The sequence below is a fragment of the Vanessa atalanta genome, chromosome 19, assembly GCF_905147765.1.
Source record: "Vanessa atalanta chromosome 19, ilVanAtal1.2, whole genome shotgun sequence".
In the NCBI taxonomy this organism is placed as follows: domain Eukaryota; kingdom Metazoa; phylum Arthropoda; class Insecta; order Lepidoptera; family Nymphalidae; genus Vanessa; species Vanessa atalanta.
The window spans coordinates 3,864,764-3,878,310 of NC_061889.1; the positions used below are offsets into that span (position 1 = coordinate 3,864,764).

A 13,547-nucleotide genomic window follows, 5' to 3' on the forward strand; every position below is an offset into this window, starting at 1 on the left:
GTGTGTGATGTGAAAATGATAATAAGTTACTGCTCTCTTCATGTAACAGCGTAATGTGTATTAACATATTGCCAAAGGAAGGTATTATTAACGTAAACAATACAATCATCAAAATTTCATAAAATGTGTATATGATTGTGTACATGAAGTACGTGTCTACTGAAAACTAATATTATAATAGGTAAAAAGTATATTAAACAGAGGTCATCGAGATAGAAAGCTACTGAACTGAACTAACGAGGCATTAAGATTTTAGATCGAATTTTACTACTAAAGATACTAAAGAAAGAATAGTATTTGTAAATAGTATAAAACAATATACTTTTATCAATTAAAACTGACTAGTAAGAATAAAAAAATAAAGTTAATACGAATAAATTGAAAAGATAATCTTTATAAATTATAATTACTTACTTTATGATTAAATCAACAAAACAAAAACATTTGAAACTTACATTATTTCTAAATACGTGTCCGATTCACCGGTTTTAAACAAACTTGCAAAACTTTCCCCTATAATATTAGCATAGATAAACAAACTGCGTTTTAGTACGTTCTCAGCGGCAGCTCCGACTTAATTATTCTATGTTTTCCATTTCAAATAAATTATTGACCAAAATATTAAAGACACACAAATATGTTAATATAATTAATTAAAACATATACAGAACAGAAACCGCTATCGACTCAATCTATTCCCAGCTACATAATCGGCTTAAGACGTAATTTTTTCCCTAAAACTGTTATCTCACATACTTTACCAGGTTTAAGATTACATAACATAAACATAAGCAGCCCGTAAATGTCCCACTGCTGGGATAAAGGCCTCCTCTCCCTTTGAGGAGAAGGTTTGGAGCATATTCCACCACGCTGCTCCAATGCGGGTTGGCGGAATACACATGTGGCTGAATTTCGTTGAAATTAGACACATGCAGGTTTCCTCACGATGTTTTCCTTCACCGCCGAGCACGAGATGAATTATAAACACAAATTAAGCACATGAAATTTCAGTGGTGCCTCTCATCTCGGTTTAAGATTACCTATGTTCAATTTCATTACGATTAGTTAAGTCGTTTAGACATAACGAGGTAACAGACAAACATACTTACTTAAGCGTTTATAATAAACATGAAACAAATATTAACGTTGTTTTTTATATTAATCAGACTTGTACAGAGTTCAAGAACACACTTAAGTACAAACGTAACGTAAGGTACATAAATTGAAATTATATAAATTAATCTATACTTCTATACTAGTATTATAAATGTGAAAGTAACTATGGCTGTTTGTCTGTCTGTTGCTATTTCACGGCCAAGCCATTAAACCGATTTCGAAGAAATTTGGTGTAAAGCAAGTTTGAACTCCAAGAACTCCAAGGAAGGACATAGGCATACTTTTTCAAGCGTATCACCTAACGACCAACAACTAAAACGCTAGCGAAGCCGTGAGCGGGAACTAGTAATACTAAATTCAAAGTTATCATTTTACACATGAACTTAAGATACAATAATATTTAAATATTTCCAATAACTATACAGTTATTTACGTGTCCTCTACAAATCACAATTGTTTAAATAATATTTTTAATACGGTTAAAAATTATCATAAATTATATGAATTTATAATTAAGTAAGTATATAACTAATTAAGAATAATCCTTGAGAAGCATGATGTATTCAACAACTTTATCGTTAAAGCTTTTAAAAAAAATCATGAATTAAAATTTTAAATATTATATGACATATTTTTTTATAGAAATAAAACATATTTATACTTGAGAAATATAATAATGTTGAAAAATGAAAAAAAAAATTATAATAACAACAAAATGGAAGCTTGCTTTATATAAAAGGGCAGCATCTTGTACGCTCAAGTAAACGAAAGTTCCGTAATCGTGCAAAATAATAAAAACCAGTAATATTTGATTGTATGTACCAAAAAATATGTAGGTAGCATAACATTACGCTTTATATCCGAGAACCGAGATGGACAAGCGCTTGATTTGTTTTTACAATTGATCTCCTGCTCGGCGGGGAAGAAAAATATCGTGACGAAACTGACATGTGTCTGATAACGTATGCATCCATCGAACAGTATTGTAGAAGCGTGGTGAAATTAGCTCCATATTAGCTGTCATGTTACGAAGAGGGTGTGCCCAGTAGTGGGAAATGTACAAGCTGTGTCAATTTGCTATAATATGCCTATCAAACTTTTTAAAGAATTGTCTGTCTTGTGTTAAGGTGATTTTAAATGATTGATTCAATTTAAATATCTTATAAAGAAAGTAGTATAAAAATCGTTAAAATATTTGTTTCTATTAGAATATCGAGAAAGAACGCAAAGGAATGATATTAATCTTGAGGCGATTGTTTATTTAGTTACGACACAGAATGAATAGAGTTTAATATCAGTATTAAGGACCAAATAGCAACAATAAAAATCCTGCTCTACTAAGATATTATTTATTTTAACAGGTTCCTTGTTTTCCTGCGAAACCCTAAAAACGAGACCGCTGATTTCCTTCGAAAATATATTGCGTCATAAAAGAAATATAGGCTCCCTTGCATCTGATACGACTACCTGTTATTTTTGCTCATCGAATAAAAATATCTCAAGTAAGTTTTTAGCCTCCTCATCCTTTCTATATTTTTTACAAATATAAATTAAAATATAATAATTATCATCATTATTTTATGGCATTTTTAAGTGATGACCACTTACCGTTAGGTAGCCTATGTCTATAGGAAGTGATGACACTTCCTTAAAAAGAATTAACCATTCCTTATGCAGCCAATGCTCACTAATACTACTACTACTAATACACTGGCTCATTCATCCTACAAACCGGAACACATCAATACTAAAATAAAAATAATAATCAAGTAGATTTTGTAAATGTGAAGTGACAGGCCCAAACGATCAATCATATTTCAAACACCTGAAGTCACGCTTTGCACTTTGACGTAACGAATAATATTTCGCAAGTCACGACTGTGGGAATCAACGGAAACTGTATCAATATCATAAGTAAAACATTCGATCTCCTTCTAAATTGATATTAAAAAATAAGAAAGTGACGTAATGTAAAGTTTTGATATTTTCCCTACAAAACATTATTATATTTGATGCGCCTTGTATTAAAATACAATAGTAAAAGTAAAAGTTATATGTATGTAAAATCTAACGGTATAAGAGTCGCATTGTGAAAGTCGTAGGTTCGATCCTGACCTCTTGGGTTTTATCGTATCTACTCCTAGCACAGTTAAGCGCTTAGAGAGAGAAACAGGAATTAGTTGTAATGCAAAAACTATTTGAAAACGTTTTCACGAAAAAAAAAAAATGTTATTAGTAACAGGAAGGGATACGAAATGAGGTAGCATGACGAACAGCTAACCTATTTACCCATTGACATAACATAAACTATTAAGCAGCCTGCCAATTGAGTAAACCGGACTGCAATAGAGTAAAGAATTTCTTGAAATAAAATCTTAATTCAATTACTTTTAATTAACACGGAGTGTGAACCCAGAACTTCCGTATAATTTAGCCACTAGACCAACGAGTCAGTTACTAACCAATAAGTATTACTATAATGTATATTCTAGTCCGTTTCAACAAACAAATTCCAAACGCATAGACAGGTTAGTAAATACGAACCAACAATAAACAAAAACGGTACTGATCGCAATTTATAGTGATCCTACTATTATATAAATTTAGCAACAGACAACGTGAGTCGTTAAATATTCATTGCTTTCAATTCGCCAATAAAATGTATGGCATTAAACTTTTAATGCAATTGATTTCATTGCGCAATAATTCGCCATGTTCCTTAATTTTGTTTTATTTTAAACCTTAAAATCAAATTACTAGAAATTTTATTAAATAGCTCTTACTTTATAAGAACAAAATTAATTTTATTTAATTAAATGTTTCCGCCCGTAGCTTGGCCTATGCTTGGTTAGGAAACGACCAGTGTTAGTGCCTTTGTCCTTTACTGTAGCCCCAACATCGTATATGCTAAATTTCATGGTGTTCGTTTCACATTGGAGTAGTTAAGACGTGAAAGCGTAACAAAGAAACAAATTCACTATCGCATTTAAAATATTAGTTAGCAATAAGCAACTACGAAATAAAAATAACTCTCTTTGTTTGAGGATAGGATATAAATAGAATATATTCACAATTAAATTTAAAAAAATACTGTAGGAAATTGTGTTCTCAATCATTTGATATAACATATATATGCGATGTAATAAATAATATAGATTAAAACGAACTGTGGTGCATTGAAATGATCCTAAGGCGCCACAGGTCCATAAAACGAAGTTTTAATGACGAGTCCCATAAAACGTATTCGAAAACAGTATAGCGTGACTTCTATTTTACAGTAAATATTTAGTAATGCTGGCTCTACTTGCCATGCAAGTGACGTAAACAACTTGTATGTGTAGAAGAAATTATGTGAAACAGTCACCAGTGGTGTGTGAAATACTGGAGGTAGTGTGGGGTAATAGTTATTTATTTAATTTATTATTACGTGTTAAGCCATAGTAAATCATGTTTTGACAGTCATGTGGAAATTGCAACATACATACATACTTAGATTTAAGGCGTGTGTTTGAAGATTTATATGTAATTTAAGGCATGTGAGTTCAATGATATAAGATACTACTTTTATTTAATAACAAACAGTTATAAGAAAAATCGTCTTTTGGACAGAAGCTCCTCCTTATTACGATTTTTTTTTCATTGGAGGTACATTAACGTCGCAAATTGTAAGGATTCATGGTTTACTCACGATATTTTCCTTAACCGCCGAGCAGGTTGTGAGATCTTCCATTTATTTTTATTTGAACATGAATGAAGCTACACTAGATTATATTAATTAAAGTCAAAGAATTAAAAATAAAAACATTTCACACAACCACAAAATTACTTGGTTTCCTTTAAACTAAATAAAGGCTTATATGAATGTTAAATGACACGTGAACAGTGAACATCAATAAAACTTTCGTTCACGTTAACAGCTCAGCTACTATAAAACATGTCAAGGAATAAATCTCTCGAAACCATTCTCTGAACTATCAAATGGAAACAAGAATAGAATAACGTTTTACACTTCCTACAATATAAACAGTAAGGTGTGTTGGATTACTTAGATTGATGGTGCCCTTTATTGTACGAAACATTTATAAATATTATTGAGATGAAATATTTATAGCTTTCGTTCGTTAATTTTGTGTAGTCGCTCATTAACACTTCTTAGCCTTATGCGTTTTATTAGACGCAGTTATAGTTGATCTCTAAAAAAAAAAAAGAACGCGTACAATACAGTACCGGTAAATGAAGATGTACATCAGATAAAGATACCCTAAAAACGTTACTTCCACAAACATTGTACTTTTATTAGATCTTGAAATTTGTTGTAACATACGTAGAGGTTAGATATTACAATGAAAAGATTATTCAGCTAAGCCAATCATAAATACACTAACGAGTAATTAATCACCGTTTTATGTTATACCATTAGCGGCTTTACTTGCAAATATTATTTAGAAGCTGATTAGTTTTTTGTCTTCTTCATTCGAAAGTTAGTTCAATTCATTGACAAAAATAGATATATGTGGTTTTTTTACTAAACATACAGTAAACCAGTTTTATAAAGTAGAAGTATTAACTACGATTGAATCATTATGTTTATTAAATTATAGCCTATTCCGACTGAAGGAGGTATAAACTAAACTTAGATATACATATTCCATGCGATTATAATAGCTCTGATATGTTATGCACTACGATGAACTCTTGATTGATATACCAAACTCTATTAACAATACAACCCTTTTAACATTTAACTAATTGACCAGTTTATGTTTAATGCAGTTCCAATAACTTGACCGTTTTAAGAAGACCATATAAAAAAATCATAATGTATATAATACCATAAATTCATGGGACTCTATATAAGGTCAACTTAATTTTAAAGTTGTTTATCTCTCTACCTCTTCTTTGTTCGGAATAATTTGTAGTTTATATTTCTTTAAAAATATATCATCAAAATATTGATGTCCATTAAACTAAGTCTACAAAAGGTAAAAGTCAGACTCGCAAAAACACACAAACAACCGTGACCAATTGAATTGAAGTTAAATTTATACCTCAATTGAATAACCGCAGTGTCGTGAGAACGTTTGATTTTTTATTGCAATAATGAAACATACGTTTACGACCTGAACTAAATGTTTTGAAAGCTTTACATTTATACAATTGTCTTATGTAAGACTTAAATAAATATCTGATTTTCGTATTTTAATCGTTTCCATAGTCTTTATACATCTTCATATAAAAACTGGGACGTTAAAAAACGACTAAGGCCAAACTAAGACATTACAAAAAAAAGTTGAGTTGACATAGTTACGAGTGGTTGAAACATCGAGATCGATTTTAATAAAATCGCTAACACGTACAATTAATAATAACATCTACTTCTAACAAATATATCGGTCAGTAAAAAGTAACAGTCCTCAAATGTCCCACAACTGGGCATCGTCCTCATATATGTTTAAGAAGAAGGATGAGAGCAACAAGTTGAAGTGATGTGAATTATTGGGATAAACAAGCGGAAAATTTTCATCGGGAACATTCACATTTCCTTTATCTTAAAAATCTTGAATTCGTTTCGGATATGATTTAAATTTTTAAGCTGATCTCAGATTGAATAGTTCTTTTTCAGCACGGTCGTGTGGCGTTTGAGTGTAATAATACATACTGTGTCAACAATTATTGCAACATTGTTTGTAGTTGATAAGATATGTAGGTTAGTACCTTAGTTCGACGGTGTTCCAACCAAAAATTTATAATTAAACATTGTAACTGTATCGAATGTTTGCTTTCAAATACTAGTTAGGAATCTTGTTTGAATTGAAGTGTTGTAACTGAGGTCTTTCAATGTTTTTGTTCAAGAGGTGGTTAATATCGTAGCTATTACAAATAAATTTTAAATATGTAACAATTGTATTAATTTTTTTTTTAGTTTGTTAGTTAAGTTTTTTTTTTTTAAATTATAATATCAGTGTGGATGCATTAAAAACAAAAATAAATTTAAAATATTTTTTATATTTCTTCGCGTTTATAAGTAGGTACCTCCATAAAAAAGTATGTATACTGGAATATATTTGTTGGAGATGAATTAACTTTCACAGCGTTGTTGTTGATGCCGATGGCAAGGACACATTTGTACGTATAAATTCATGGATTCATACTGTTAGCTAGTTGTAGTCTGTCGCCATGACAATAAGAATACATACACAGACAGGACAAGGTCTGCTACTTCTAAAAGGGTTTTGCTGCTTCATATATCAACTACATAAACTAGACATCTCAGTGAGTACATATTACTCGTCTAATTTAATTTCAATACAGATTAGTAAAATTGTTTACTTTTTATGCGAGTTCTTTTGAATTGAAAAAAAAATATGAGTTATAGTAAAATAATAGCCCTATTGAATAGAACACAGACATCTGTAAATTTAAATTGCTTTCCGAATACCTCGCTTCTCCGTCCCAGTTCCGCCAATCTTAATAATTCTATTCGATTGTACTTGCTATTTGGATTGCCTTAATTCTTATCTATATTGGTAGAAAGTAGATTTCGGGTCAGAGGAATGTATACTGTTCATTTTTTAACTATATAATGAAAGTTCCCAACACTTTCCAAAGTACCGAACCATCTCGATCACTTAGATAATTTTCATAATCACGACCTCGTGTTGAATTATTTACTTAACGGTACATTTTCGATCAGATGAAAATAGTCATATCAAACATTCACGTAATTTATTTATTTAGGTAGAGTAGACTGCTCTAAGGAATTCACAGTGTAATAATTGTCAGAATCTCAAAGATATTCGACCTGTTCAAATCAACTTTATATATAATAATCTTAATCATGATCATACCTATTTTATTTTGCGCGTAATATATTTACATATACATATATATATATTCGTATGTGAACGAATTAAAATTTCAAATAATCAGTAAATAATTCAATAAAACTACAAAAGATACTAGTACTAATATTTAATTTATACAGTACTAGTATATATTAAATGATTGTAAAAATAAATATTCGCATACATAAATTGTAATTGATTTCGGTAAGCACTTATCATTAGTTAAAAGGCGGTCTACAAATGATATATTAAACGACAACTTCTTTGCTGACAATAACGCATAGTACCTCAAAGCGATTACAGAAAATAACCGGATGTTATGGACCGTGTACATCAACTACATCAAATCAGAGTACGTTTTCTTCGAACGTCATTAAGTACATATTGTAACCGGCAAATGATTGTTTTTTAACGAATGCCAGAATAATTAAAATATTATAAATTTCGTGTAATTGTATACAAAGTATCATAAACCGTTATAACAAATTTTATTTGATTTGTTTACCTATTTATGCACGATGATTTAGGAAACAATTCACCTGTATCTCGCTTGTGTAAAATTTTGAATGAGCACAGTGCTGTTTTAGACCCTTTTGGAGACTCATCAAACAAGTTTCACAAAAAAATATCGTCAAAATTATCAGCGAACTAATTTATTTTGTTTATATTTTATATGTTATTATTTTACTATTATTATTAATTCTTGTCATTTTTAACCTTAATTTACTAACAATTAATTATTTGTAAGTTTGTCATCTCCAACTTTATCTTTGCAAGTGGTATTCACCTTAATAGGTAATGCATTTAGTTTTAAGTTGTATTAAAATTGTATACCTTTGTACGTGTTGATATATTTACCACTGGTGAATCTTAAATAAATAAATAAATAAATGATGTAGAGAACATACAACCTTCAATATTTAGAATATTAATAAGATATCTACATAATTTTATTCTAAATATTTGTTAGCTTTATTAATATTTAAATTATTAAATACTTAAATCGGACTCAGTTCGATCTTGAAGATTAGAAAAATATATAAATATAGAAAGATAGATAGATAGATGAAAAAAAAAGAAATGAGAAAAAAAGTCATCATATTTTTTATTTCGATTACTATTCAAAAGCTTCTAGTTTTCGATAATAAAAAGTAATTTCTTCATTGAAAAGAGGGCAAACTTTAACATTAAACATAAATGAACGCTTTGTATATTATTAGAATGCTATAAGAAGGCAAATAAATCATGAGAAATGTGTAGTCTACTTAAAAAGTTTGCAACGGAATAATTAGCGAGTGGAGCGTGGTCAGCCGAATTCGACCGACTCGCTAATTTCACTTTCATACGGTAAATGAGCAACATCTACCGTTCAGTATGTTATCGCACATTTCAATCGTGACGGATCCCTTTAATTTTAATACGATGTTTGTTTTAATTGACATAATCATTTGAAAATAACATTCAACTTTCCAAATGATTTTATTGTACGGTGTGATTAATCTGTTTATTTGGGAGGAAAACTCCTTTGTTTTTTATTTAATAAACATGTAATAATGAAAGAAGAAATTGCTGATCAATAGGCAAAAGAATGAGTGAGTGGATTTAAAGTTCGATTGTCTTTTTGTGTGCTTAATGTGTTTATACAACGTATTTCGCCACATGTATATATCCACCTAACTAGAAGTAGATACGCGTAGTGGAATAAGTTCTTAACCAGCTCCTTGAAAAGAGGAAGGCCTTTGCCAGGAGTAGGACAGTTACGAAGTCTTAGTATAGACATAAACTTTGTTTATAATGAATACAACTTATAACGATACCACATGTATCACACGCTGTACGGGTTACAAGAATTTTGTGAATACTTATACTTCATTATTATTAAACGAGCTCAACTTTACGGAAAATATGTCGAGGAAACACTTACGTGTGTATCTGTATTTGTATTATGTAAGAAGCCAATTTATTTCAACGACATATGTCTACGACAGCGCCTTAGCAACCTGACAAGTGACAAAAACTTTTAGTCATTAGCATATCAGTTCTGGACTCTTGCTAATATAAATTAATTAAAAAAAAATGAAGTAACTTAGAGACGTTTTTTATTAAAAATCTAAAAAAAATTTAAAGAAAATAAAAAATAATTAACAAAGTAAGGAAACATGAAATAATCCATCTTCTAAGTTCGATCGCTTATTATTGAATCCAATGATAACATTTTGCACAATCATCGTAAATACTTAATAGTACCTACTTAAAGTTACTGACCTAATAAATAAAACTTTAATTAAAGTTTCAGAATTGGAAATCTAATTAGTTGTTACACTTGAAGGCGCTCGATTTTTTGTTAACAAAACTAATTTAATCCTATTATTCATAAACGGTTACTGTACGAAAAATAAAGATGAGGGGAAAGAGGGACCGCTAGTATTCTTTAATAAAAAAAAAGGAAGTTACGAAAAATTAAGAGCAGTTTTTTAAACTGTAGTTATTCGAGACATATCTAATATTTAATCAAACTATGATTAAATGACGTAGGTATCATAAATGAATGTATATTAATACTACATTATATTTTAGTATTTAATACGACACCGCTATAGATGTGACACGGCTTATTAAATAGCGATGAAATCGAAAGTAGATCGATTAGACCCTTTCAAAGCTTACTTCCTATTCAAAATACGAGACCGAAAGTAAAATCTAGATCAGGATTACCATTTCAATTTTATAAAATCAAGTTAACGGGAAACACTCTTTATGCGGATGCAACTAGGTCGTTAATTGTGTACCGCGACAGGTGAAAACACGGTATCTGTTGTATGAACGATCCCATGCTGTGAACAATACCCTCGCGAAAATTATTTAGAACCGGATTCACTTTCGCCATAATAAATCATGTTAGACGATACTTAGGTTAGATTAGCCTATGAGAGGAATGCGAACACACGTACCTACAAGGAACTAGATTATATATAATGAATTACCTAGAGTAGAATATACACATAAATTAGTAATAAATCTACAACTAAAACTGGGTACTTGGTAAATTGAAAAAACTAACAATTTTGCCGTAATAAGCTAATACGGTGTATAAACTTGACTATATTTAGAATATTTATAGACCACATATAATTATGAATGGTGAACAATATCGGATTACATACACCTATATAAAAGTACGTCACGTGACGTCTTAATGACGTCATAACTCAAGATTTTTTTTAAACAACCGAACAAACCTGAATACATTTCACTAATCAAAATTGATTAGATACGATAACTAAGTCAATGTATGATGAAAAAGTGCATTACTACTCTTAGCTCCACCGAAGTCGGTTACAGTCTCATCCAAACAAAGCGTACAATCATAACGATGCAAAGATCGCTATCTATTACGTTTTAATTAAATTTCACACGTTATGTAAACACAGTAAACTTGGTCGAATTCACGTTAGAATTAATTATTGTAAAAAATTTGCTCTAGTGTTTATGAATAACTATAACCTTTATAATAAGTAGTATTATATTCTAATGCAAATGCGCTTACTTAACTAGAGAAGCTGTTTTGTCAAACCGTTACATTGAAGTAGCTTAGCAAAATTTACGTAAATTACGCAATTACCTTTTACTTGCGATTTCGTTTTCGAGATAGCGCCAAATTTAATTTACAATTACATAACACGCCCTATGTTCTACTTTAATTAAATTTTCTTTATTCCAATATAGTAATACTACACTTAATTACAGAGAGCCAACCACCATCGACCACCGGTACGGAAAAGGAATCATCGAGATCACCTGAGAAGCACCGGCGAAAGAAACTCATGAGGACGTCTCATTCCTAGGGTACTATCATCTACCAGTATGAATTCACAGATTATATTAAGCTTTAGTTTTTATGTATTCTAGGATAAATTTTACCTATCGTACATTCTTACGGCTGACATTTTTTTAGATTATCACGTAAGCACATTATTGTTATTTAGGTATTTAGACTACTTTATTTGTAATCTAAACGATTACACTCGGGATATAAAAGTGGCACAGGTACAAACATCGTGTTTTAAGAGTATTTTTTTGAAAACTAGCTTAGGTTTAACAATCTCATTAAGCAAGGTTGTCAAATTATATAATTGCATATCCAAAAAAAAACTGTATACCAACATCTTATATATTTTTCGATACTTTGAGTTCCAGATTTTGTCTCCGAAACTCTTTTATTGATTGATTGATCTTAATAATTATATGTCAAATTAAGTAAGTACTTTGTTACTCCTTAAAAATAAACGTGTATTTACTTTGTAAATCAAACTGGCTTCCAATTAAACAAACAGCATATAATCTTATTATAACGGAAGCGTTAAATAAACATATTGTAATAAGATTTAATGTCTATCGGGATCTCACGACGACACGTCCGTGTCTCACAAAGAAAACTTGTAATTATAGTAACGAGTAAATTTTCATCTTTAGTGAAAGCAAACATTTCTGCACTTTCTTCATAATCGCATAAAGCATGATTCGAATCAAATGAAAACCTGACACCATAGCGACATCGGTCTACCGGAATACGAATCGGGATAATAATTCAAGACATGCAAACATACTGGTATAAGATGATTACATTTGAAAGTTATTTATTTACAAATATGAATTAATGTTGAATGACTTCCCAATTTTGTCGCTTTATAATATTTTTGTATTACCCATTTAGAATTTAGCCTGATCAGCAAATCTGTAATTTCTCATCCTTATAGAAAAACGCATTTAAGGGATTTTTTTTTAATATGATAATAGCACTATGATGCAAGGAATAAATACATATTTATACATATATGTGCTATTTGCAAACACGTTGATAGTTCGCTATCTTGTTTAAATACCACTTGTGTGATTACGCAATTTTCACTGGAATTTTAAGCACTACAAGAAAACTGTTATCTAATAATTTCCTTATTTATAATATAACATAACATAATGAAGAACATCCTTGTCTTGTGTATATTCAGTAACATTAATCAGTGTTTGATAAAAAGTATAGCTTACATTACAGGAAAGGCGTCATGTAATGAGAATTACCTGAAATAAAAAAAAAAAATTATTAGAAATATAATAATTACTCACAGTGAAGCTTTAAGTCTAAACAAATAATAATAACTACTGCACAAATCATGACAGCATCGTATGTCGAATCGCAATTCCGATCCTCTGGACGAAAAATGAACCAGCCCTTCAGCAATGGAGGCAATAAAATGTGTCTGGCAATATTAGTACAAGTTCCCAGTTTAAAAAAAGATTATTAGTAAAATTGGTTACTTGAGCAATTTAGTTAATCAAGTGAGAATTTCGAATACCAAACGAAATTGATTACGTCGAGTGTGGACTGATTCACAATATTTTGTATGTAATTACAAAAAAAATATTTTTAAACTTTAAAAACAATTAAAAAATAAATAAAGACATAAATATAAATTATACACTTTCAATCGAATTGAATAATTAAGATAGTATGGTTATAGAAGAAAAGCAATGTTTTTTAATTATATACAATCAATTCACACTAATTACTATATAGATCATTATAAA

The 13,547-nt window shown here is 30.0% G+C and overlaps 1 protein-coding gene across 4 annotated transcripts in view; it reads right to left on the bottom strand.

The window, feature by feature from the left end:
- LOC125071511 overlaps positions 1–13,547 on the bottom strand; it is a 221,628-nt gene that overhangs the window by 156,962 nt on the left and 51,119 nt on the right. Inside the window, exon 2 of one of the 4 annotated variants that reach the window (XM_047681794.1) lies at positions 13,008–13,040. The exons of the other annotated variants lie outside the window; for them this stretch is intronic. The gene's annotated coding sequence lies outside the window, so the exon portion shown is untranslated. The remainder of the gene's footprint in view (positions 1–13,007; positions 13,041–13,547) is intronic. 4 annotated transcript variants of the gene reach the window in all.